Below are 24,984 nucleotides of genomic sequence, written 5' to 3' on the forward strand. Positions count from 1 at the left end.
GCTGCAGAGTTTTTCTAGAATTACAAAAAATTACTCCTGAGAAGTAGGGTTTTTCCAGATGTAAAAAGCTGTTTCAAGGTACAGCAAGATAAACATGATACTGTATCTAGGAACAAATAATCTATCCAGATTTATAAGTGCCGCAGTCGAGAAAATCCTGTCGTTACTGTCTATAATAATGTATATGTTACGTTAGTACTGTACTACATACCAATAATCAGTAAGTGAAATCAAATTAGGAAGAAGTGTTATCAAAAACCAGTTAAGAGTTTAAAACAATTTGAAGCAGAAGCTATTGGAAACGAACACAAATTTCAAATTTCCGGGACGTGGAAAGTTGATAAGCTATTAAAGAAACTCAGCTCATTCGCAAATATCACATGTTTCATGGTAAAGGACCTTTTGTTTCAAGGTACAGCCTGGTGCGCGACTAACGAAGTATGGCTTAACCGTCCACACATTATGTTACTTGTTTTAAAAATGTACAACATTTCACTTGCCATAAAACTGTGTAACTGAATAATTAAGAATATCCTCAAAATAACTATCCTAACATACAGAACTGAAATATGTAGATTTAATAATATTTTCAAACGCTGCACGAAACAACCTCATGTCTCACAAAGACAAAAACAATATAAGATATTGGAAACTGCTAATGGCGGTCTCTAGTGCGAATTCTTCATGTGATTCTAAAATTCCTCGACTGAAAGTGAACATCATGTGTTCCTAGGTAAACTATCCTCCAGGTCTATCACTATCCCCCACAGAAAGAGCTAAATCTGTAGGAACAGTTAATTGGGCTAGACAAGTGCAAATAAATAAGAGTGACATGTTAAAAATGAGATGGAGGAAAGAAAACGGAAATAGACAGGGATGCGGTTTCCTTTCAACAGTTTGACAATACTTCATCTTCTACAATTTTGAATGTGTGTGTGTGTGTGTGTGTGTGTGTGTGTGTGTGTGTGTGTGTGTGTGTGTGTGTGTGAGAGAGAGAGAGACTACCTGTTGGAAAATAAATTTCTGGCAACTGCAGGCAGAAAAATAGATGTAGACCCACACCACAAATATCAGTGCAGATGTGGATTTGTATCTGCAGTTTTTCGTGAGGGGATTGGTTCATCTTTGAGACCCCACAGTGCCATCATTTTCCTGTATCGATTGAGTGCTTTTTCACAAGCTCAAACCTTGCCAACACACTAGGGAGATTGGGTTTCTACTCTGATCCAGTGCATCTGATTAGATTTCTGCACGTCACGCCATATTAACTTTATTGAGTAATTAAATGGCAGAGGTGGGCGTTGCCGGTTAGACACAGTCATCAGCGTATTCTGCATAAAGTCGTTCATAAACGTCTCCTTTCCGCTTACCAGTCGGTGTCAGCTTCATTGTCCTTGGTGGCCAGGTTGTTCACGAAAAATAAATAGGTGGCTTTCGCCACAGGTGCAGGATTTCGTCATACGAAAGATATAAACGGATCTGTATGATCACGCGTTCTATGGGAGTGTCTCATGTCTGGAAAGCTCAAACATTGAGGTTAACGTTCCGCTCACAACACACAATCTTCAAAACCATTGTCAATAATGAGTATATTGAGATACGACACTGATACATGACTTGTCACTGACATGAGCACTAACCGTTAATCACATAATGAATCATATTACTGCACGAAGCTCGAGCCGGCACGAACGCGCGCGAGGAGCATGGATGAGCAATGCCTGACCAGTTCGGTTAACCTTGTCAGGACTTCATGCTTTGAACAGTAATTCATTCATCTCCTTATACATTCATAGATGGGCCTTTAATATTACTTTATGAGCGATATAATATTATGGAGTGGCAAATAAATAAACAGAGTTCCTCTGAAGTCGGTATGTTACAGTTATTCTCGGTATATTGGCCACAATTGGTTAATTATTTCTAGTCTTGGCGCCTCAGTGTTTGTTCTGAGCCCTTCATATATACTTCCCACACCTGGTTTAGCTAAGGACACCCTGTAGCCACTCGATCCTCTATGATCATACAGCGAATTAAAGAGGAATGAGTGCCAGGTTCATGCTGTTAACGAGCCATATTACCCGTGCTCTTTAATACCTCTGTTACGAAATGGATTTGCAGTTTGCGAACACGTATTAGGGTCAACAGTTTGCGCCTGACGTGGACTCGAACTCAGATTTCGCGCTTAACACGAGCTTCGCCATAACCACACTTCGGCTATCCTTGCGCAGTTCCGACCCAAACCTCCATAATTATGAATTATTTCACGTTGTCCACAACCCTTATGCTCTGACATTTCGTGATTCCCACACAGGTAGAGAAAAATATTTTACTATCGTCAGTCGTGTATGATGACATAAGCACAGTGAATGTAGCGGTATTAACACTGATGATTGTGTGTTTATGCGGTGTCTGTAACTTTTTATTACAGTAACCTACAGACATACATGCAGGTCTGGAGAATACTGTAATGTGCAGGTACAGACACTGTACAAACGTAGTCATTGTGATCAACAGTGATAACACCACCGTATTCACTCTGCTTCTGATATTTAATGGAATACAAGGTGATTCATCTGAGCTGTTGAACTCATTTCCGGCACAGTTTACAGCATAACAATTCTGTTTCCACCTAGGTGAATTACGAGAAAGTCCTCAGTAAACGACGTATAGTTTCTTTTCGTAAATATTTTTAATTTCAGATATATCAGTATCACGTTTTCTTTTTCAGATTAAACTAGAGGTCTATAATAATTTCTGCCGCTAGTATCGTTGTTCTGAAATAGATGAATTCAGTGGTGTTTCACTCATCAAAATCCGATTTAGGTTCCAGGGTAATGCAGAAAGGAGACAATATGAAAAATGTAAACAGAATTGGTGTGTTCCAAAATATCAACCATGGTAGAGGGGCAGGAAGCTGGCATTTAGCTTCACCAAATGATGAATGTGTGATAATATCGATGTACATTCTAAACAGCTGTCCGTTTTAAAAATGGTGCACAATCACGAGTACGAGAAACTAGAATACGTCTGGTAAGTTTCAATGAACGGAATGGAGTATACTAAACTCGCTAGCTTCAACTTTTGAATACAGTCAGAAAGGGTCAACAGAACCCGAAAGTAACGATAATGGTGATACAAATGACATAAACGACACAATTATAGCAGCAATACGCATAGTTAATGGTGGCTTAGGAGTGGAAAAGTAAATACTGTAGTGTACGCACTTTGTGTTCGCCGCTCGTTGTCACGCGGTAGCGTTCTCGCTTCCCGAGCACTGTGTCGCGGGTTCGATTCCCGGCGACGTCAGGGATTTTCACCTGCCCCGAGATGACTGGGTGTTGTCGTGTCGTCTTCATCATCGTCATTCATCCCCAGTCCGGTCGGGGGAAGGTAACGGCAAACCACCTCCATAAGGACCTTGCCTAGTACGGCAGTGCGGGTCTCCCGCATCTGTCAAGACGCATGGGACTTCATTTCCATTCCACATACTTTGTTGAATGGTTGTATTGAAAATAACGAAGAGTCAGATGAACAGGAGAGCATATGCACCTATTTCTGATATTCAACTTATTGCCGCCGCAGGAAAAGTAAAAAAAAATCCTTTAAACATGAAATGATGCTGTCTGTAAAAATAAATGGTGTCCAGTAATTTCACGACTGTCTTATAATTCTGGGTCTGAGTGTTGACATGCTAATGTGTTAATACGAATAAATGGAAACTGGATTTCGATGATGGTTATGTGATTTTGGAATTAGGAGAAAAGTATCAACACCATTTTCAGGCAGAAAGAAACTGAGAAATAAGGGACAGGATAATATTTTCATGAGATACAGTAGGCAAAATGAAGTATTTGAAGGATATAATGGGTACGATAAGGAAATGGGGATGGATCCAGAGGAATTACTGGAATTCCAGAAAAAAACAGAAGAAAAAGTTGAGAAATTTCATGGTATGGAGAGGAGCTGGGAGTGAAATCCCAGATGCAGTTGTACTCTTTTTTCGTAACAATTTTCATTTTAATGCATTAACATTTCTATTAAATACTGCCAGTTTAATTTGTTTTATTGCTTGAGTGAACGAGAGAATAAATGTGATGCTTATGTGACTTGTGAATATTTACAGTTGTAAGTAACTGACTGTATGATAGCGTGGGAGCGTGATTCTGTATTGTGTGACTGAGTCGCACGCAGTGGGGAAACTTCTGTATTGTGTGAAGCCAGTTTACGGTAATGGGGAGAATACAAATTTCTTTAGATAATTCAGTCATTTAGAGGAGGATTAATTTGCTATTATTTGGTATCCCAAACATATTATTCAACAGAATTAATCTAAATTAATATGTTATTGTGATGGGTGCAAGATAGAAAATGTGGGATTGAATACATCAAAGTCGAAAGCCGATTGGTTGCATTTGGACAGCAAATCATAAAATAGCGCTTTCGTGCACGCTTGTAACCATGAGCAGGATTACTACGTTGTGTCAAGAGGATCCAGTCAGACATGTATCCACTGATTACTACAAAAATGTTTCAACCTGAAGTGACAGTGAGGTTTAAGAAGATCGTGGAGTGTCGGAAAGTATCACCGGACGAACGTAAATGACGATTGTGTCAACTGTGACTTTATTTCATACAACGTAATTCCCCATGGCTTACTGTGTAGTGGTTACTGAGAACTGCTAGTTCAAAGTGAACAGTCACACAGTACTGAGCGAGCATTCGATCCACAGATAATCTGTGTGTCTTTTCTGTACATGTAGGGCGAATGCCTTAAATCGACTGCTAAGAGAGATTGAGTTGTAAAAGAGAATCTCGTATTTGAAATTGTATCTAGCATTGATTTGGTCGTTAAGTGAGTAGTTAAAAGAAACAATATATCACAAGTTTCATTCTGCAACTTTCTCTCATTTGGTAGCCAGCCAGACCTGGAAATAGCAAAAAATAGTTGCACCCTGTTCAAAATGGTTCAAATGGCTCTGTGCACTATGGGACTTAACATCTATGGTCATCAGTCCCCTAGAACTTAGAATTACTTAAACCTAACTAACCTAAGGACATCACACAATACCCAGTCATCACGAGGAATTGCACCCTGTCAACATGTCTAGTGACGCTAATTTTTCTTTCACCCCCTTCAACACAACCTCTCGATCCAGAAAACTCTGGTCTCCCCACCGTCTTGCACCCTCACTGCCGTGATAAAGAAGGCTGGCCCTGAGATTATCGCAAAAGAGGCGGTCTCCGAGCTCAATTCGCATCCTGCTTTAGAAATCCACATGGCCCAGTACATCTACATCTACGCAGGCGTCACTTTCCTCACGTGCGTTTTCTCTAAGTCTTCGCTCCCCACTGATCAGTTTCTTACCGAGAGAGCCCTGACTTTTGAAAGGAACACATAAAAAATGTTGTGGGGAAGGCTAACCAAAGTCAGCGTTTTTTTGGCAGGACACTTAGAAAATGTAACAGATCTACTAAACAGGCTGCCTACACTATGCTTGTCCGCCCTCTTTTAGAGTACTGCTGCACAGTGTGGGATCCTTACCAGGTAGGACTGACGGAGTACATCAAGAAAGCTCAAAGAAGGACAGCATGTTTTGTATTATCGTGAAAAAGGAGAGACAGTGTCACTGAAATGATATTAGATTTGGGGTGGACATAATTAAAACAAAGGCGTTTTTCATTGCAGTAGAATCTTCTCACAAAATTATAATCACCAACTTTCTCCTCAGAATGAGAAAAGATTTTGGTGACGCTGACCTACATACGGAGAAACGATCATCATAATAAAATAAGGAAAATCAGAGCTCGCACGGAAAGATAAAGGTGTTCGTTTTCTCTGCGCACTTTACGAGATTGGAATAATAGAGAATTATTGTGAAGGTGGTTCGATGAACCCTCTGCCAGGCACTTAAATGTGATTTGCAGAGTATCCTTGTAGATATGGATGTATAACTTCCGCCACAAACTCGAACCATAAATTTACACTATTGGCCATTAAAATTGCTACACCACGAAGATGACGTACTACAGACGTGAACTTTAACCGACAGGAAGAAGATGCTGCGATATGCAAATGATTAGCTTCTCAGAGCATTCACACAAGGTTGGCGCCGGTGGCGACACCTACAACGTGCTGACATGAAGAAAGTTTCTAACCGATTTCTGAGACACAAACAGTAGTGGACCGGCGTTGCCTGGTGAAACGTTGTTGTGATGCCTCGTGTAAGGAGGAGGAATCCGTACCATCACGTTTCCGACTTTGATAAAGGTCGGACTGTAGCCTAACGCGATTGTGGTTTATCGTATCGCGACATTGCTGCTCGCGTTGGTGGAGATCTAATGACTGTTAGCAGGATATGGAATCGGTGGGTTCAGGAGGGTAATACGGAACGCCGTGCTGGATCCAAACGGCCTACTATCACTAGCAGTCTAGATTACAGGCATCTTATCCGCATGGCTGTAACGGATCGTGCAGCTACGTCTCGATCCCTGAGTCAACAGATGGGGACGTTTGCAAGACAACAACTATCTGCACGAACAGTTCGACGACGTTTGCAGCAGCACGGACTATCAGCTCGGAGACCATGGCTGCGGTTACCCTTGATGACGAACCTGGGTGCACGAATGGCAAAACGTCATTTTTTCGGATGAATCCAGGTTCTGTTTACAGCATCATGATGGTCGCATCCGTGTTTGGCGACATCGCGGCGAACGCACATTGCCGGCCGGAGTGGCCGTGCGGTTCTAGGCGCTACAGTCTGGAACCGGGCGACCGCTACGGTCACAAGTTCGAATCCTGCCTCGGTCATGGATGTGTGTGACGTTACTTAGGTTTAATTAGTTCTAAGTTCTAGGCGACTGATGACCTCAGAAGTTAAGTCGCATAGTGCTCAGAGCCATTTGAACCATTTGAACGCACATTGGAAGCGTGTATTTGTCATCACCATACTGGCGTATCACCCGGCGTGATGGTATGGGGTGCCATTGGTTACACGTCTCGGTCACCTCTTGTTCGCATTGACGGCACTTTGAACAGTGGACGTTACATTTCAGATGCGTTACGACCCGTGGCTCTACCCGTCATTCGATCTCTGCGAAACCCTACATTTCTGCAGCATAACGCACGACCGCATGTTGCAGGTCCTGTACAGGCCTTTCTGGATAGAGAAAATGTTCGACTGTTGCCCCTGTCAGCACATTCTCCAGATCTCTCACCAATTGAAAACGTCTGGTCAATGGTGGCCGAGCAACTGGCTCGTCACAATACGCCAGTCACTACTCTTGATGAATTGTGGTATCGTGTTGAAGCTGCAAGGGCAGCTGTACCTGTACACGCCATCCGAGCTCTGTTTGACTCAATGCCCAGGAGTATCAAGGCCGTTATTACGGCCAGAGGTGGTTGTTCTGGATACTGATTTCTCACGATCTATGCACCTAAATTGCGTGCAAATGTAATCACATCTCAGTTCTAGTATAATATAATTGTCCAATGAATACCCGTTTATCATCTGCATTTCTTCTTGGTGTAGCAATTTTAATGGCCAGTAGTGTACCTCACCCAATCCTATTACTGCCAAAAATGTATCCTACCTAATGAAAACCTAACCACTAACACCAAAAATCCACCCACCTGTCTTCACAGTAAAGCCATCCGTTTTCTCAGTGACCATATCTCGCTTCCTTTCCCACCTGCCACACCTGCAATGACACCCATCCTTCCTATTCTGTCAAATGCAAAGCCAAACCCCCATTTGTCGAACCAGAACTAACAGTGGCCGTGTGATCCATTGACAAACCAATAAAAGCCTCCCCTCACCTCCCTCTGCCGAAGATATCGTTAGATTCTTGACCATCATCCACCAAAATATCCATCCTTTCCAGCGACTGCACACCCTTTAACAAATTTCCCTTTCAGCCCAATATACATTCCACTCCAACAGTGGCATCAGTTAACAGAGTCTCTCCAGTGTGACATTGTCACCATCCTACAGCACACCCTTGCTGAAAGTAACACTACTCCGGATTAGCCGCGCGGTCTCAGGGGCTGCAGTCATGGACTGTGCAGCTGGTCCCGGCGGAGGTTCGAGTCCTCCCTCGGGCATGTGTGTCTGTGTTTGTCCTTAGGATAGTATAGGTTAAGTAGTGTGTAAGCTTAGGGACTGATGACCTTAGCAGTTAAGTCCCATAAGATTTCACACATATTTGAACAACAATAACACTACTTCACATATCGTTTTAGCAGCTTCCAACCGCATTGGACACCTTACTGCAGAATCCCTCAGTCCAACAGAAAGTGATCACCAATCTTTTCTACTCACCATACCCTACACACTATCTCATGCACCATAATTCATTATAACTTTGATTTTCATTTTTATTCTTACAATTGTCATTTATTTTTTAGTTCAAAGCTGTTCCTATTCACCCCTTTTTATACTACTTATGATATCTTGAGAACTTAGTTGTCATGAAATATAACTCCCGATACAAGCGAAGATGTTGAGACTGTTATCTAACATGGAGGAATGAATAATGTTTTTGATCAACTTACGTTTTGGAAAAAGACCTTTTTTCACTGCCATTAGTGGCCATAAGTGAGCGAGTTTATTATTAGGAATATACCATTGACGTTTTACGGTTCCTGGTGTGGATGAAATGAGGAATGAAAGCAATCGGCTTTTCACCCGAAATCTAGCGCATTTCAAGGTGCAGAAATCGCGTTAATCATTTTTTCAAAAACCTGCTAGTTGTTTGACTGGATCCAAATGGGCATTTAGCGCGAGGGAACTCGTGGCTTGAAAGGTGAACGCTGACCTAATTCATAACAGCTATCCGCTGGAAATCACAGGCGAATATTTCCAAAATAATCATGTTCACACCCGTTACGATTATCAGGGGACCTGCACCACATTAGACTTTTGTTTTTAATTTTTGTCGTGCGGGCCTACTTTGCAGCACAGATGCGGCCCTGGTACAGCCCCTTCACTGTGCCGAGTAGTGTGTCGTGTCCCGCTGTTAAGGCACTGAGAAGCTGGCCGTGTCAAAACAAGTGACCGGGGGCCAGCGATCCCGCGGAGCGCGATTGGCCGTCTGCCGTGACGGCGCGATGTGTGTCTGGTATCAACAGACGCCTCCCACCACGCATCAGTCGCGCCTCCTCGACGCCACAGATTGGTGCTGCTGCTGCTGCGTCTCCGCTGTGTGCCTGAGTTCGCTGCGTCAGTCCTACGTGCCATCGAGACCACATACGTCCGAGTCACCGGAACTGCGCAATAAGTGCAGGTCGGACCGCTTCAGCGTGGCTCACTAGCTAAGCGCGTAGTTTATCGATAAAGGAAATTACTTTCCCGAATGAACTTGAGATAATTGTGGATAATTTGTGAATAAAGTCGTCTAGATCGCTTAAAACGATGGATATCGGAAAGTGATATCCGATCGGTCGCGAAATGGAAACCACTGTGAACATCAAACATGTTTTACAGTATTTGCAACAATTAGTTACACCTTCTAGCTACTTCTCTATAGTCACCACTCCGATTTAGATATTTGCCGTAGCGTTGTACTATCCGATACACTCGTCACAGAAGACAGCCGCCTGTTCTTTCCACCAACTCTCTACACTGGTATACAGCTCGTTGTCTGTGCCAAAATGTTGTCTTCATAGCCAGCGGTACATTCGAGCAGAGATGAAACGCAGAGGGAGCCAATTACGGTCTGTATTGTGGGTGATCAGACACGTATAAATATTGATACAGAGTCATCTTTTGACAAATTACGCATACGTCTAGTACGAACAAACGTAGGTTTATCAATAAAGAAATTGGTAGATTGGTCGTTCCTCGTCGCAGTCTGTGATTGGTTTATCATGAAATGTGGTAGGCGATTACATCCCTGGGTGGAAAATTCTCCAAACTCGTAGCGAGTGAACGTAGAACTGAATCAATACGAACAATGGATACGGTAAGCCACGCATGGCCAACGTCCACGGATACGTTGGTAAGCGGAAAATACACATGTCCGCCACTGAAAACCGCTACATTGCCCTTGCAAAGTGTGGTCTAGAATGTTGTCACGAAGAAGGACACGCATGACAGTTATGTTATGAGGGCTGCATGGTATCAGGCGAAATCCCTCACCTGACCCTCATACTTGGCGGAAGGCACTATTTTATAGGCATATTTACGTGCTCACTGAGCGCTCAGAAATGAAAAGAAGACGTGACAAGATCGATGGGCAAACTAGAGACACTGCCGAACACATCTGTGCAAAGATTCATCGGATTTTCAGTGTGGTTTCCATTTCACACCCAATCGGACCTTACTTTAGGAATAGCTCCCGCATATTTCTTCATTTATAACTTGGTTTCAGCGACTGCCATAATCAGATTTGTAATCAAGATTGAAGGAACATAAGAATGAGAAGTGCTTGTTATTAATTATCAAACTATGAAGGATGTAAAATTAAAAACTTAAAAATTCAAAAAAAAATTAAAAGTTTGGCTTACCAAAACTTAAGACTTTTCAGACAAGACTGTCAATCATTTTATAAGTATTACTTGAAAGAAAAAGGCGAACGCAACGTCCCCCACCTCTCGTCTAGAGCATGTATCTTGGTGAATAAGTATAAAGAAATAAAAAATAAAACAGAGAGAGATCCGAGTTGACAGCTGACTCCCCACTTAGGCATAGTTTTTCTTCATACTGTCACTGTACGTTGTTTTACGAGCTCTCATTTTAAATTTTATATTGTTACTTCATACCCTCATCGTGGTCTAGCAGCGGTCCAACATGCCACTCTTTAGCCACAGGTTTTTCTGTGATGACGAAATACGAGGCGTATTTTTTAAGGAAGTGCTGTTTTGAAATGAAAAAAAAGACGTTCTAAGATATCTCAATAATTTTATGTTTACATGAAAGCCTGCACCTTAATCTATTTTTCTACATAATTTCCGTCAATATTGAGGCACTTGTGATAACGTTGTACCAGTTTTGAATACCCTCCTCATAGAAGTCTGCCGCCTGACTTGTTAACCACTGCATCATCACTGTTTTGATTTCGTCATGATTACGTTGAACGCCCAGGTATTTCTTAAAGTGCAGGAACAGATAGTAGTCACTGGGTACAAGATCGGGGCTGTACGGAGGATGATCTAGAGTTTCCCATCGAAAAGATGTGATGAGATCTTTGATCTGATTCGCCACATGTGGACGGGCATTGTCTTGCAGCAAAACGATGCCCTTGCTCAACTTGCCAAGTCTTTTGTTCTGGATTGAACGGCGCAGATTGTGGAATGTCTTCCAGTAAGCTGCTGCATTGATTGTCTCATTACGAGGCAGAAATTCCACAAGCAATACTTCTTTTCTGTCCCAAAAAACTGTGCACATGTTTTTCCGGGCAGAAATTGTTTGCTTAATTTTCACTTTTCTGGGTGAATCTGAATGCCGCCATTCCATGGACTGTTGCTTTGATTCTGGTGTGACGTAGGCCACCCATGTTTCATCTTGAAGAAACACCTGGGCGGTCAGCGTCTTCAAGACGATGACGAAATCAAAACAGTGGTGATGCAGTGGTTAACAAGTCAGGCGGCAGACTTCTATGAGGAGGGTATTCAAAAACTGGTACAACGTTAACACAAGTGCCTCAATATTTTCGGAAATTATGTAGAAAAGTAGATTAAGGTACAGGCTTTCATGTAAAAATGAAATTATTGAGATATCTTAGCATGTCTTTTTCTAATTTCAAAGGGTACTTACTTAAAAAACACGCCTCGTATTTGATATGATGTTGACCATATGCGTTGTTTCGTGACGTATGCGGATTATGTTATGGGGGCTCCTGGTGACAATGAAACAGGAACATCGCTATGTTGTGCAGTCGGTTGTATAGAGGACCAAGGCACGCGTGAGTTACCTACGGAAACATGCTAATTCCGCTACAGGAGAAAAATGGAAGAATGATAGTTTGCATCGTCTGGCTAATTGCAACAGGTGACCTTTCAGCCTGTTACGCAGCCACGAACTTAACGGAATCACAAGGTTAAGCGTAAACCAGTTGCATATATTTGCTTGTGAAATAGCGGCTGGGAAGTCTGGAACCATTTATGTATTTTTATAGAAGGTAAAGTGTGCTGTATACGGATCAGATAACGAAGTGACTGACATTCGAGCACATTAAGAGCGATTTAGTCGGTTCGTTGTTAGCCACGCGTGCAGAATGACTGTAGCAACAGCTGTGCGCTTTTGTGCCCGCACGCTCCCCTTTAACGTGAAGTATTGGGTGCGCTTTGCAGGATCGTAATAGCCTAATCACATTTCTGTGCACTTCAGCTGATCGCTTCGGAAACTGTGTCGAGTAAAATAAACACGCCGCAGAGATAAAAAAGTATACAATGAAATCGAGTCAACAACAGTTACGATACGAGAGGGAGGAGGGAAGAGCATTGTTAACTTTCCGTCATTAGGCACGGCGTGTAATGGAAACGCGTGGGCAACGAATTCAGCCATGTCCGTTTCGAATGAGTTGTCCCGGCATTTGCCTGAAGCGACTTACGGAAATCATAAGAAACCTCTGTCTTGATGGCCAGACTGGGATTTGAACAGGCAACCATCTGAATGCGGCTCCATTAGTAGTAGTTTTTGTAGTAGTAGTACTAGTACTAGTAGTTTTACCTATCCGTAGATCACTTTTGCAAGAACATTGGAAATTTCATGGTACTACAGTTTAAGAATAAGAAAAAAAGCATGACTCATATATAGAAGCATTTACATACATTACGGTCTAGTCTGACGAGGATCGGTCAGGTAATCGGCCGTGGCCCTATAGTAGGCTCCACCAGGGAATTTTCCTGAACTAATTTACGGAAACTGTGGAAAACCTAAATCAGGATCGATGGATGGAGGCTGAAAACTCTAATTCTTCCAGATAAGAGGCCAGTCTGTTTAAAACAGCGCAAATAAGGAAAAGGAAAAAAAATATATATAGTGCGAACTGTCGTCGAAATGAGTTGTTTTATTATTATTATACACTTCTCTCATATTTTTCACCACACCCTTCCTGTGAGTTGTGTAAATAATCCTGCGTACTATAGAATGTATTACTCAAGTACATTTTAATTGCATTTTTAAACAAGTTCGTTGTACTAATCTCTTTCATATTGGGAAATTGTTATACAGTTTTATCACTGTGAAGCAAATGCTGTTTTAAATGTGATTTTAGTATTTTTCTTATTCCATGGTAGTGGATAGCTCTGTTTGTGAAGTAATTACTTTTTTTATGTACATAACGGATTGGTAAATGTACCCTCAAGGTGTAGTTAAAATCCCGTGTCTCGAACAGATATTTACAATGAGCCTGATTCATATTGTTGGTTGTTGTACATGTGAACCTTTCTCTGCAGTTCGAAAATTGTGTATACATTTTATGCATTTTTTTCCCAGAAAATCTTTCCATAAATCAGCATCCTTACCACTGCGACTCCTGTATTCCGCAACTGATTGCGGTACCCGACACCTGAGGTAGCAGAGTGACATAAAAACGATCAAGAAAAGGAGGCATGACTAAGTTTATCTCTGACTGGTTGTTGCTATGATAGCTACACTAAAAGTAACTACAAATTACTTCATTATGCTGATCTAGGTGTAAGAACGATGTTTAGGATGCCGAGAAGGAATGCGCTTGTTATTTAACATGTGACTCTAGCATCCACAAGTGTTACTAGATGTAGTACTGCCCTGCATCCATCTCTAGCAAAACTTCTTACTCCGCACCCGTAGCATTGTTGGACGGACGCAGGTAAACGGTGATGGAACACTCCTCGGAAAAATTGCGGTATCTGTTGCAAGAATGACGTAATCTGACAACTCTAATCTTAAACTTCATTCTACGTTGTCCTGTTGTTTCTAGTTATCGGTGCGCCAGCGTTTGCTGGATTCATGCCAGCTAGATACCCTCGATTAACATCCCTCCGATATAGAGGTACAAGAAAGCCAGCTTTGGCGTAGCACTTGTCTTGTTGTTAGGCTCTCACAGCGAGACACAGCTTATACTGTACATGCTTTCCCAGCCAGTGTTTACATCCGTGTCGATTTGTGTTACATGGGCCTTAGGATGTGGCCCAAGGGCTGTGTCTGTGGTTAAAGTTTCGTCTCCTGATGCTGAACACATGCTCGGAGGCTACAAAAAATCAGATTGTAGCTTCAAACTCACAAAAGCTCGGCAAGCCTTACTGCTGATCAAGCAATCAGAATCTACTTTTCCGCGCTACATGATGCATGACACGCCGGCGCGACTTTGCGATCTTAAAAAGCGATCTAATGATGATATGACCCTACCGTTGCGTGAATGCTTATAAATATTCTTAATTAGGAAGCGAAATGTGAGGCACAGAAACATGCCTCCGACCACAACAAAGACACAGTTTATACCACACAAGAATTAGTAAGCTAGTTAAGAGTGACTTATAAAGTAACTTAGTTAATTATTTGCACACTTTGTGGATCGTGTTTGTAAAAATTCACTATGATGTAATCCATGTCAGTAGATTTAAAAATAACACAAACTTCTCTCTGGAAACATGGCTATTTGCTGGACTTTTAAATAACTGAATTGTTACTTTAATCATAATGTAGTAGAAAAAAGTAAAGCTGTACTCAACCTTTAATGTTTTACTAGGTAGGATGCCAACGGTCTGGTTCATTGAATAAACCGGTTCGCGTCAGATCACCGAAATTAACGAACGTCGGGCGTGGCCGGTACTTGGAGGGATAACCGCCTGAATACATCGCGCTCTCTTGGTAGCTTTCACTTTGCCTTTCCAGAGGTTATGTCATAAAGTGCCTGAACACCAGACTTTGAGCCCATGACCTGAATTAAATTCCATACCTCTCCGCAGTGTCTCGTGAAGTGAGGGCTTACACTGAGGTAACAAAGTCATGGGATAACGATATGCATTTATACCAATGGCGGGAGTATGGCGTGTACGAGGTACACTATGTGATCAAAAGTATCCGGACACCCACAAAAACACACGTTTTTCATATTAGATGCATTGTGCTGCCACCTACTGCCAGGTCCTGCATATCAACCACCTCAGTAGTCATTAGACATCGTGAGAGAGAAGAATGGGACGCTCCGCGGAACTCACGGACTTCGAAAGTGGTCAAGTGATTGGGTGTCACTTGTGTCATACATCTGAACGCGAGATTTCCACACTCATAAACATCTCTAGGTCCACTGTTTCTGATGTGATAGTGAAGTGGAAACGTGAAGGGACACGTACAGCACAAAAACGTACAGGCCGACCTTGTCTGTTGATTGACAGAGACCGCCCACTGTTGAAGAGGATCGTAAAGTGCAATAGGTAGACATCTATCCAGACCATCACACAGGAATTCCAGACTGCATCAGGACCCACTTCAAGTACTATGACAATTAGGCAGGAGGTGAGAAAACTTGGATTTCATGGTCGAGCGGCTGTTCATAAACCATATATCACGCCAGTAAATGTCAAACGACGCCTCGCTTGGTGTAAGGAGCGTAAACATTGGACTACTGAACAGTGGAAAAACGTCAGGGTGCGGGTATGGCGAATGCCCGGTGAACGTTATCTGCCAGCGTGTGTAGAGCCAAGAGTAAAATTCGAAGGTGGTGGTGTTATGATGTGGTCGTGTTTTTCATAGAGGAGACTTGAATACATCGCGCTCTCTTGGTAGCTTTCACTTTGCCTTTCCAGAGGTTATGTCATAAAGTGCCTGAACACCAGACTTTGAGCCCATGACCTGAATTAAATTCCATACCTCTCCGCAGTGTCTCGTGAAGTGAGGGCTTACACTGAGGTAACAAAGTCATGGGATAACGATATGCATTTATACCAATGGCGGGAGTATGGCGTGTACGAGGTACACTATGTGATCAAAAGTATCCGGACACCCACAAAAACACACGTTTTTCATATTAGATGCATTGTGCTGCCACCTACTGCCAGGTCCTGCATATCAACCACCTCAGTAGTCATTAGACATCGTGAGAGAGAAGAATGGGACGCTCCGCGGAACTCACGGACTTCGAAAGTGGTCAAGTGATTGGGTGTCACTTGTGTCATACATCTGAACGCGAGATTTCCACACTCATAAACATCTCTAGGTCCACTGTTTCTGATGTGATAGTGAAGTGGAAACGTGAAGGGACACGTACAGCACAAAAACGTACAGGCCGACCTTGTCTGTTGATTGACAGAGACCGCCCACTGTTGAAGAGGATCGTAAAGTGCAATAGGTAGACATCTATCCAGACCATCACACAGGAATTCCAGACTGCATCAGGACCCACTTCAAGTACTATGACAATTAGGCAGGAGGTGAGAAAACTTGGATTTCATGGTCGAGCGGCTGTTCATAAACCATATATCACGCCAGTAAATGTCAAACGACGCCTCGCTTGGTGTAAGGAGCGTAAACATTGGACTACTGAACAGTGGAAAAACGTCAGGGTGCGGGTATGGCGAATGCCCGGTGAACGTTATCTGCCAGCGTGTGTAGAGCCAAGAGTAAAATTCGAAGGTGGTGGTGTTATGATGTGGTCGTGTTTTTCATAGAGGAGACTTGAAGCCCTTGTTGTTTTGCGTGTCACTATAACAAAGCAGGCCTTTGTTGATGTTTTAAGCACCTTCTTGCTTCCAACTGTTGAAGAGCAATTCAGGGATGGCGATTCCATCTTTCAACACTATCGAGCACCTGTTCATAATGCGCGGCCTGTGGCGGAGTGGTTACACGACAATAAATCCCTGTAATGGACTGGCCTGCACAGAGGCCTGACCTGAATCCTGTAGAACACCTTTGGGTTGTGTTGGAACGCTTAATTCGTGCCATGCCTCACCGACCGACATCGAAACCTCTCCGCAGTGCAACACTCCGTGAAGAATGAGCTGCCATTCCCCAGAAACCTTCCAGCACCTGATTGAACGTATGCCTGCGAGAGTGGATGCTGACATCAAGGCTAATGGTGGGCCAACACCATATTGAATTCCAGCATTACCGATGGAGGGCGCCACGAACTTGTAAGTCATTTTCAGCCAGGTGTCCTGATATTTTTGATCACATAGTGTAAAAATGACAATGCGCTGGTAGAGCTGATACGAGGGTTGGAACTTAAATAGTGCCAACTGTTTATTCACAACTGATACAAAAGAGTTACATGTTTGCACCTGTTACTGTCCTTCAAAGTAGTCAATAGCGTTGTGTAGAACCCGTTGCCAGCGATGTGGAAGGCGTAGTATACCGTTAGCGGAGCCTGTTCTGTTGATGGTGCGAATGGAGCGGTCTACTGCCTGTCGAATCTCTGGAACAGTTCTGAAGCGAATGCCACGAAGTGGTTCCTTCATCTTCGGAATCAAATCAAAGTCACAAGGACTTAAGACCGGTGAGTATGGTGGATGGTACAGTACTTCCCAGTCCCATCGACCGAACAGAGCAGCCACAGTTTGCGCTGTATGCGCCTGCGCAATGTCGTGCAAAATGATGGGTGGGTTGCGCAGAAAGTGTCACCGCTTCTTTCGCAAAGCTGGTCGCAGGTTATACTTCAAAAACGAACAGTAATACTGTGGATTGACGGTTTGCCGTGGAGGAACGTAATGCGTTAGGATAACACCATCGTAGTCGTACACGAGAATCACCATAACTTTAGACCGCTTCATTCGCACCATCAACAGAACAGGCTCTGCTAACGGTATACTACGCCTTCCACATCGCTGGCAACTGGTTCTACACAACGCTGGTGAATACTTCGAAGGACAGTAGCTCTTTTGTATCGGTTGTGAATAAATAGTTGCCACTATTTAAGTTCCACCCCTCGTCTTTATATTCAGCTGATTCATGTGAAAAAGTTTCCGACGTGGTTATGGCCGCACGACGGGAATTCAGTCTTTGAACACTGAATGGTAATTAGAAATAAACGTATGGGACATTCCATTTCGGAAATCGTTATTGAATTCAATATTCCGAGATCCGTAGTGTCAAGAGTGGGCGGGAATACCAAATTCCTGGTATTACCTCTCACCATGTTCAATGCAGTGGCCGACGGCCTTTCCTTAACGACCGAGAGCAGCGGCATTTGCGTAGAGTTTTCAGTGCTAATAGACAATCAACACGGGTGAAATAACCGCAGAAATCAATGTGGGATGTAGGAAGAACCTACCCATTAGGACAGTGCGGCGAAATTTGCGTTAATCGGCTATGGCAGCAGACGACTGACGCGAGTGACTTTGCTAACAGCACGACGTCGTCTGCATTGCGTCTCCTGGGCTCGTGACTATATCGGTTGGACCCTAGACGACTTCAAAACCGTGGCCTGGTCACATGAGTCCCGATTTCAATTGGTAAGAGCTGATGATGCGGTTCGAGTGTGGCGCATACCCCACGGAGCTATGGATCCAAGTAGGCTACAAGGCACTGTGAAGGCAGATGGTGGCTCCATAATGGTGTAGGCTCTGTTTCCATGGAATAGACTGGTTTCTCTTGTCCAACTTAACCGATTATTGACTAGAAATGGTTCTGTTCGGCTACCTGGAGACTATTTACAGCCATTCATGGGCTTCATGATCCTAAACAACGATGGAATTTTTATGGACGACAATGCGCCATGTCACCGGGCTACAGCTGCTCGCGATTGATTTGAAGAACATTCTGGGAAATTCGAGCGAATGATTTGGCCTTCCAGATCACCCGACATGAATCCCATCGAATATTTATGGGACACAATCGAGAGTTCAGTTCGTGTACAAAATCCTGCACCGGCAACACAACCGCACTTATAGACACATAGAGAGGCAAATAGCTCAATATTTCTACAGTGTACTTCCAAGGACTTTTTGAGTCCATGTTACCTGAAGCGTTATTAGGAGGTATCCCATAAGTCTTGTCACCTCATTATGTGACACTCTTGATGGGGATTCGTCCGTCAGATGGGACATTAAGCTCGGCGGCCCCTTTCGTGTTACACGAGAGGAGTGGGCCATGAGCCGGCAGTGGACTTCTTCCATCATCATCATTTCACACAAACGTGAAACCACACTAACACACCAACTGCAGTCATTTATACGGAATAGACACATTTAACACACAACCCTCAGACTCCTCGAGGATTCAAAACCTTTCCAGTTAGGTGGCTGAATCTACCCTCTGGGGTCTTCCTACCATCAATGCCGTCAGTCTTTACTTTTACTAGAGGTGATCCTACTGGAGGTCAAGACCTTGTCTTCTTCCCACCCTTGAACTAACTTACCCAAACAGTAACGAGGCAACCTATAGTTTAAAGTGGACTCCGAACCACAGTACATCTTGCCATTTTACACATAAAAAATGATGAAATGGCAATAAGTAACTGTAAAAAATCATCCTAGGACTTTTTTATTAGGGACCGGAAATCTTAATCTAAAATAAATTTTAATAAATGTAAACCAATCATATAAAGACATTATCTGTTCAGACATTCATATATGGATTAGACGGTGTTGTGGAACAGAAGTGTCTGCGTGTTGCTTTTAAAAATTTCACTACTTCCAAGCATTTTCAGTTCACAAGGGAGGAGGCGGGAGAGCAAATAACTGACAATGACCGAAGTAGAAATGACGTAAAATGCAGACTAGGGGCAATAGCAAGAAAAGCGGTTCTCAAAAAGAAAAAGTTGTTAACATCGAATATAAATTTTGGTGTTAGGAATTCTCGGTTTTAGTCTCTACTCATGTGAAACGTGGACGATAAACAGTTGGGAAAAGAATGGAATAGAAGCTTTTTAAATGCGGTGTTACAGAATAACTGAAGATAAGATAGGTAGACCAAATGACCAATACAGAGAAAAAGAGGGAAGAAACATTTATGGCACAATCTGCCTAAAAGTAGGAATCAGCTGATACGACACAAATTTTGACACAAAGAAATTGTTAATTTGTTAATAGAGGGGAGTCTGAGGACTAAAATTGTAGAGAGAGGCCAAGGCTTGTCTAAAGTAAACAGGTTCATACGATGAAGGGAAAAAAAATCGCAACACCAAGAAGGAATTGCGGGACGTAAGCGAAAACTGACAGGCGTGTTTACACATCTGAAAGAAGACGTACATTCAAATTTCGAAACAGTCACATAAGAGCGGCGCTAGTAGCGCCACTATGAGGATGCAAATCAGATTTGCATTAAATACACGCCGTCAATGGTGGTGAGCGATAGTTACCTTTGAGGCTGGTCGTGGTGAGTTGATGTTAGTCAACAGTGCCTTCGAGGCGAGAAAGACGCCATTATTAACACATCACTGGGTTTGCACGAGGACGTATAACAGGGCTACGAGAAGATGGATATTCCTTCTGCGCTATTGGAGAAAGACTTGGCAGCAATGTAGCCACTGCTTATGATTTCTGGAAGCGGTGATCACGGGAATGTACGATCGCAAGAAGGCAGGGTTCCGGACGGTCAAGTGGCACTAACGAGAGGGAAGACCATCATGTTCGGCGTATGGCTGTGGTACATCGGACCGCCTCTACAGCAGCAGCTTCAGCAGTAGGTGCCAACACAGTGGCATAACGAACTGTTACAAATAGGTTACTTTAAGGACAGAACCGAGCCACACGCCCTATAATATGCATTTTACCGACTGCGACTTCAGTCTTGTCAAACCAAAGCTCATTGGAGGGCAGGGTGGAAGTCTGTTGTGTTTTCTGATGACAGCTGGTTCAGTCTCGTTTCCTGTGATGGACGTGTTTAGGTTGGGATGAGGCCAATTGAGGGCGTGCAACCTACCTTATGGTCTGAATGCGATTTCTTATGACAGCGGGAGCATTCTCGTGGTTATCCCACTCAAATTCGTACGTCAGTCTAATGATTCGACCTGTTGTGCTATCATTAATGAACAGCATTCCAGAGAGTGCTTTCCAACAGGATAGCGCTCGCCCACATACTGCTGTTGCAGCTCAACATGCTGCAGCATCGACATGTTGCCCTGTCCTGCTCGATCACCAGACCTGCCTCAATCGAGGACATCATCGGACGACAACACCACCGCCATCCACAAACAGCATTGACCGTCCCTGTATTGAACGATCAAGTGCAACGGGCATGAAACTCCGTCCCACAACCTGACATTCGGCGTCTGCACAACACGATGCATATACATTTGCACGCTCGCATTCAACAATCTGGCTGTTACAGCGGTTATTAATGCTCCAGCGCTTACATAATATATGATCTTGCAATGTTAATCACTTAAATACGTTACCTAGACAGAAGTAGTCTGAAAATTTCATTACTGTACATTATTTTTTGGTGTTGCGATTTTTTTCCGTCAGTTTATCTATGTGTTGTGCACTGGTTATACACAAATGAAAAGTTTTTGGAGGACAGTCTAGCGTGGAAAGCATTATTAAACCAGTGTTTGGGCAGGAGACGACAGCAGTTACAATTCCTCTTTCTGTTTTTGCATTCTTTTGTACTTGATCGTGCCGGCCGGAGTGGCCGTGCGGTTCTAGGCGCTACAGTCTGGAACCGCGTAACCGCTACGGTCGCAGGTTCGAATCCTGCCTCGGGCATGGACGTGTGTGATGTCCTTAGGTTACTTAGGTTTAAGTAGTTCTAAGTTCTAAGGGACTGATGACATCAGATGTTAAGTCCCATAGTACTCAGAGCCATTTGAGCCAAACAGTAGTAAATTTTTCCCATTCATAAGAAGACCGAGCATGAAAATTGTACGAGATATCTAGCATGACTCTTTGCTTCTTGTGAGTTAAATCTAAAGTAAATCAGTGAGCTGTTAGAAGGGGACCTTTATAAGTAATATTTTCCGAAAATATATCGAGTAATTTAACACTGCGACACACGGCTTCATGTAAGAAGATATGAAACCTGAAACCTACATATGCGGAAGTGATATCTGTACCTCTGGTGCGCCAGGAATCCGCGTAATCAGTATCGAATCTGCATGTAATCAGCACAGCTGTGACAGCCAGATATCGATAGCGACGAAGTAAAATAAACAGAGTTTGCAGGGCCCGATACAATGTGTCAAGTCACAGCGTAACTGAGCGTCGCGATAACACTATCTGTGTTTCTCTCATTTGTCAGGATTTTACGAAATTATGTGCAGATCGCTTCTTGTGTTAAAAATAGCTTCCGCCTCAAAGTATGGAGGTAATTCTTTTTCATTTCCTGTGCCTAGTACGTAACTCTAACTTCCACATTCTTCAACGTAATGTCTCTGCACCGACTTTCGTTCACAGTACGATTTAAACAGTCCGCTGCACGCTCCATTCAGGAAATATTGTCAGGGATCAGCGGGGAGGTGTTCTGGCGGTTAAGCAAAGCGGGTAATGGCAGCATGATGGCTTCCCGTCGTGTCTTCTGAACCGATGTTTTATGGAATCCGCTTTTTGTAATAACGCACTTGTCGACTGGCTACATAAAATAGAGTCCACCTCTTTTTCTTGCTGGTCCCCAAGGTGTTCGTGGGACACTCCTAGAGTACTTCTTCTCAGAGATAGTTAGTTAATGTTTCATAGATCATTTGAACGATTTCTCGAAATGATGTGAGACGGATGAGTTTACAAGATATGTATACGTCATTAGTGTCAGCAGTAACGAATATTTTAGTCTTACTCACACAACTTCACTTAAAAACTAGTTTTTTTCAGGCACCCAGACTTTAAAGAGAAATTAGTTCATGGAATATAAGGAGTTGTGCCACGAAGAATGATTTCAGGTTAATTTTAAAACTTGCTTAGCTATCTGTCCGATCTTTTATATTATTTGGAAAATGATTAAAAACTTTGTTGCCACCTATTGAAGTCCTTTCTGAGCCACTTGCAGATTTTATAATGGGTACTAAAGATCATTTTTCCTCTGGGGATTGATGTATGGATATCATTGTTCTTCTCAGATTGTGATCGATTATTTACGCTGAATTTTATTAGCGAATATATATATTATGACGATGCAGTTACAATGCCTAGCTTCTTGAAGAGGCGCCTTCGTGATGACACCTAGTGAAAGCCACATAGCCGGCCGAAGTGGCCGTGCGGTTAAAGGCGCTGCAGTCTGGAACCGCAAGACCGCTACGGTCGCAGGTTCGAATCCTGCCTCGGGCATGGATGTTTGTGATGTCCTTAGGTTAGTTAGGTTTAACCAGTTCTAAGTTCTAGGGGACTAATGACCTCAGTAGTTGAGTCCCATAGTGCTCAGAGCCATTTGAACCATTTTTTGAAAGCCACATATTATTCTTACATGTCTTCTTGTTTATATTCCGCAAACAGAGACCCCATAGCCATATCCCTTGTTTCCGTGTTGAAGGACCTTCTTGACAGACACTAAGTGACAGCCATATTCGCACATTAACGATGTGAAGTTGGGATTCTTTTTATGATATCAAGTGCGCCGCAGATTATAGTGCCCAGGTTGATGGTGTGTTAGTTGGCCACGAAAGTGATTCTGATACTGTTGCGGACTATTTTTTAGTCAACAAAATTCGAAATTACCGGAAATCGGACCAGATCTGTGATGAATGGACCCAAAACTTACTAGTAGATAGATATCAATATGTCATTTTTATCCGGACGAAATTGACAGATGTAAAAGTGATTTCGGCAGTCCCTCGACTGGCTATTATAGTACCGTTAGTGTTTACTATAAATGTAAATAATCAAGCGGATTACATCTGAAACTCTGCGACGCTGTCCGTGCGCGAAATTGTTTTATATCGGGAGGCTGTAACGTCACAATACTTTAACAAAATGCAGGAAGACATGAAGAGACTCGACGATTGGTGCGCTACAGGCAAACAATATATGGTTGGTAGGAAGGCACTTAAGGAGAACATGCCACCCTCAATAACATATACTTTTGAAAAAGCTGAGCAGTTGAAATATCTGGGATCGAAAGTCATCCCCGTGAATGATATCTCATTTAAAGTTAAACCGAGATTAATAGCAGGCATCTGAGACAATTCTGCGTTAAAAACTGTCATCCTCAAGGCTCGTAACTCGTGTCACCAAATTAACCATTTATAGAACACTTTTAAGATCAGTGCTTACATATACCTCCAAAGCTTGGTGATTAAGGTCAGAAGTTATTGGAATGCTAGAGGCATTTGAGAGAAAGATGCTTCGAAGAATTGTTGGCCCAACTTATGAAAGAGGAAGATGTAGGAGGAGCTACTATCATGAGCTGTATGTAACGATCCGTCTATCAGAAGAACAGTGACATTAACCAGACTGAGATGGGCGGTGTATATGGTACTAATAAGAGATGCGAAAGAGCAGAAAGGATATTAGACGGATATCCAGGCGCCAAAGAGGGCGGGGTAGACCAAGAACCAGAAGATTAGATGGAGTCGTGGAGGACTTGTAGAAAACGGATTACTTTATATGGAAAGCTCGAGCGTTGGATCGTGATAATTAGCGGAGATTACTGAAGAGTCTTAGTTCATAATGAACTGTAGAGCTACAGAACAGCAAGAAGAGGAAGTAGAGGCAAACAGTACAACGTTACCAGCTTTTGGTTGTTTTCGTGACGCCGTTCTTTAAACACTTCGAAGTCATGTAGCACTGTTTACAGGCAATATTTTATCTTCAAAAGCTACCTGGTTGAGAAATGTTCTATTAACACATATTTCTTCTTCGTTTTCATAGTTTAAGTATCTTAGATCTTCCTGTACGACAATTAAGAATAGGTTTGGTGATCTAGAATTTCAGTGTCTGACCAGTAATCCGATTTTGAAAGTCCCCTCTCTCTTGGTGAAGTCAAACAGAACTTGTAGAGTCTTCATCAAACACAGGTCACTTTATAGTGAACAGCTGTTGTTAGGGGCAAAGTTTCGCTGGAGCAACAAAAAGAATATCAGCTGTGTATTAGTTTTGTTTAACTACAACCGGTTTCGCTAATACAACCACCCATTTTCAGGCCCCTCTGAAACAAAGGACGACCACGTTTTCAACGGGAATCATCGACATGTCTC

General features: G+C 42.9%; 1 protein-coding gene across 1 annotated transcript in view; it reads left to right on the forward strand.

The window, feature by feature from the left end:
• The first annotated feature begins 9,150 nt into the window (after positions 1 to 9,150).
• Positions 9,151 to 24,984, forward strand: part of LOC126470450 (1-acyl-sn-glycerol-3-phosphate acyltransferase alpha) — a 694,917-nt gene continuing 679,083 nt past the window's right edge. The window contains exon 1 of the mRNA XM_050098292.1: positions 9,151 to 9,285. The gene's annotated coding sequence lies outside the window, so the exon portion shown is untranslated. The remainder of the gene's footprint in view (positions 9,286 to 24,984) is intronic.

The sequence above is a fragment of the Schistocerca serialis genome, chromosome 3 (genome assembly GCF_023864345.2).
Source record: "Schistocerca serialis cubense isolate TAMUIC-IGC-003099 chromosome 3, iqSchSeri2.2, whole genome shotgun sequence".
In the NCBI taxonomy this organism is placed as follows: Eukaryota; Metazoa; Arthropoda; class Insecta; order Orthoptera; family Acrididae; genus Schistocerca; species Schistocerca serialis.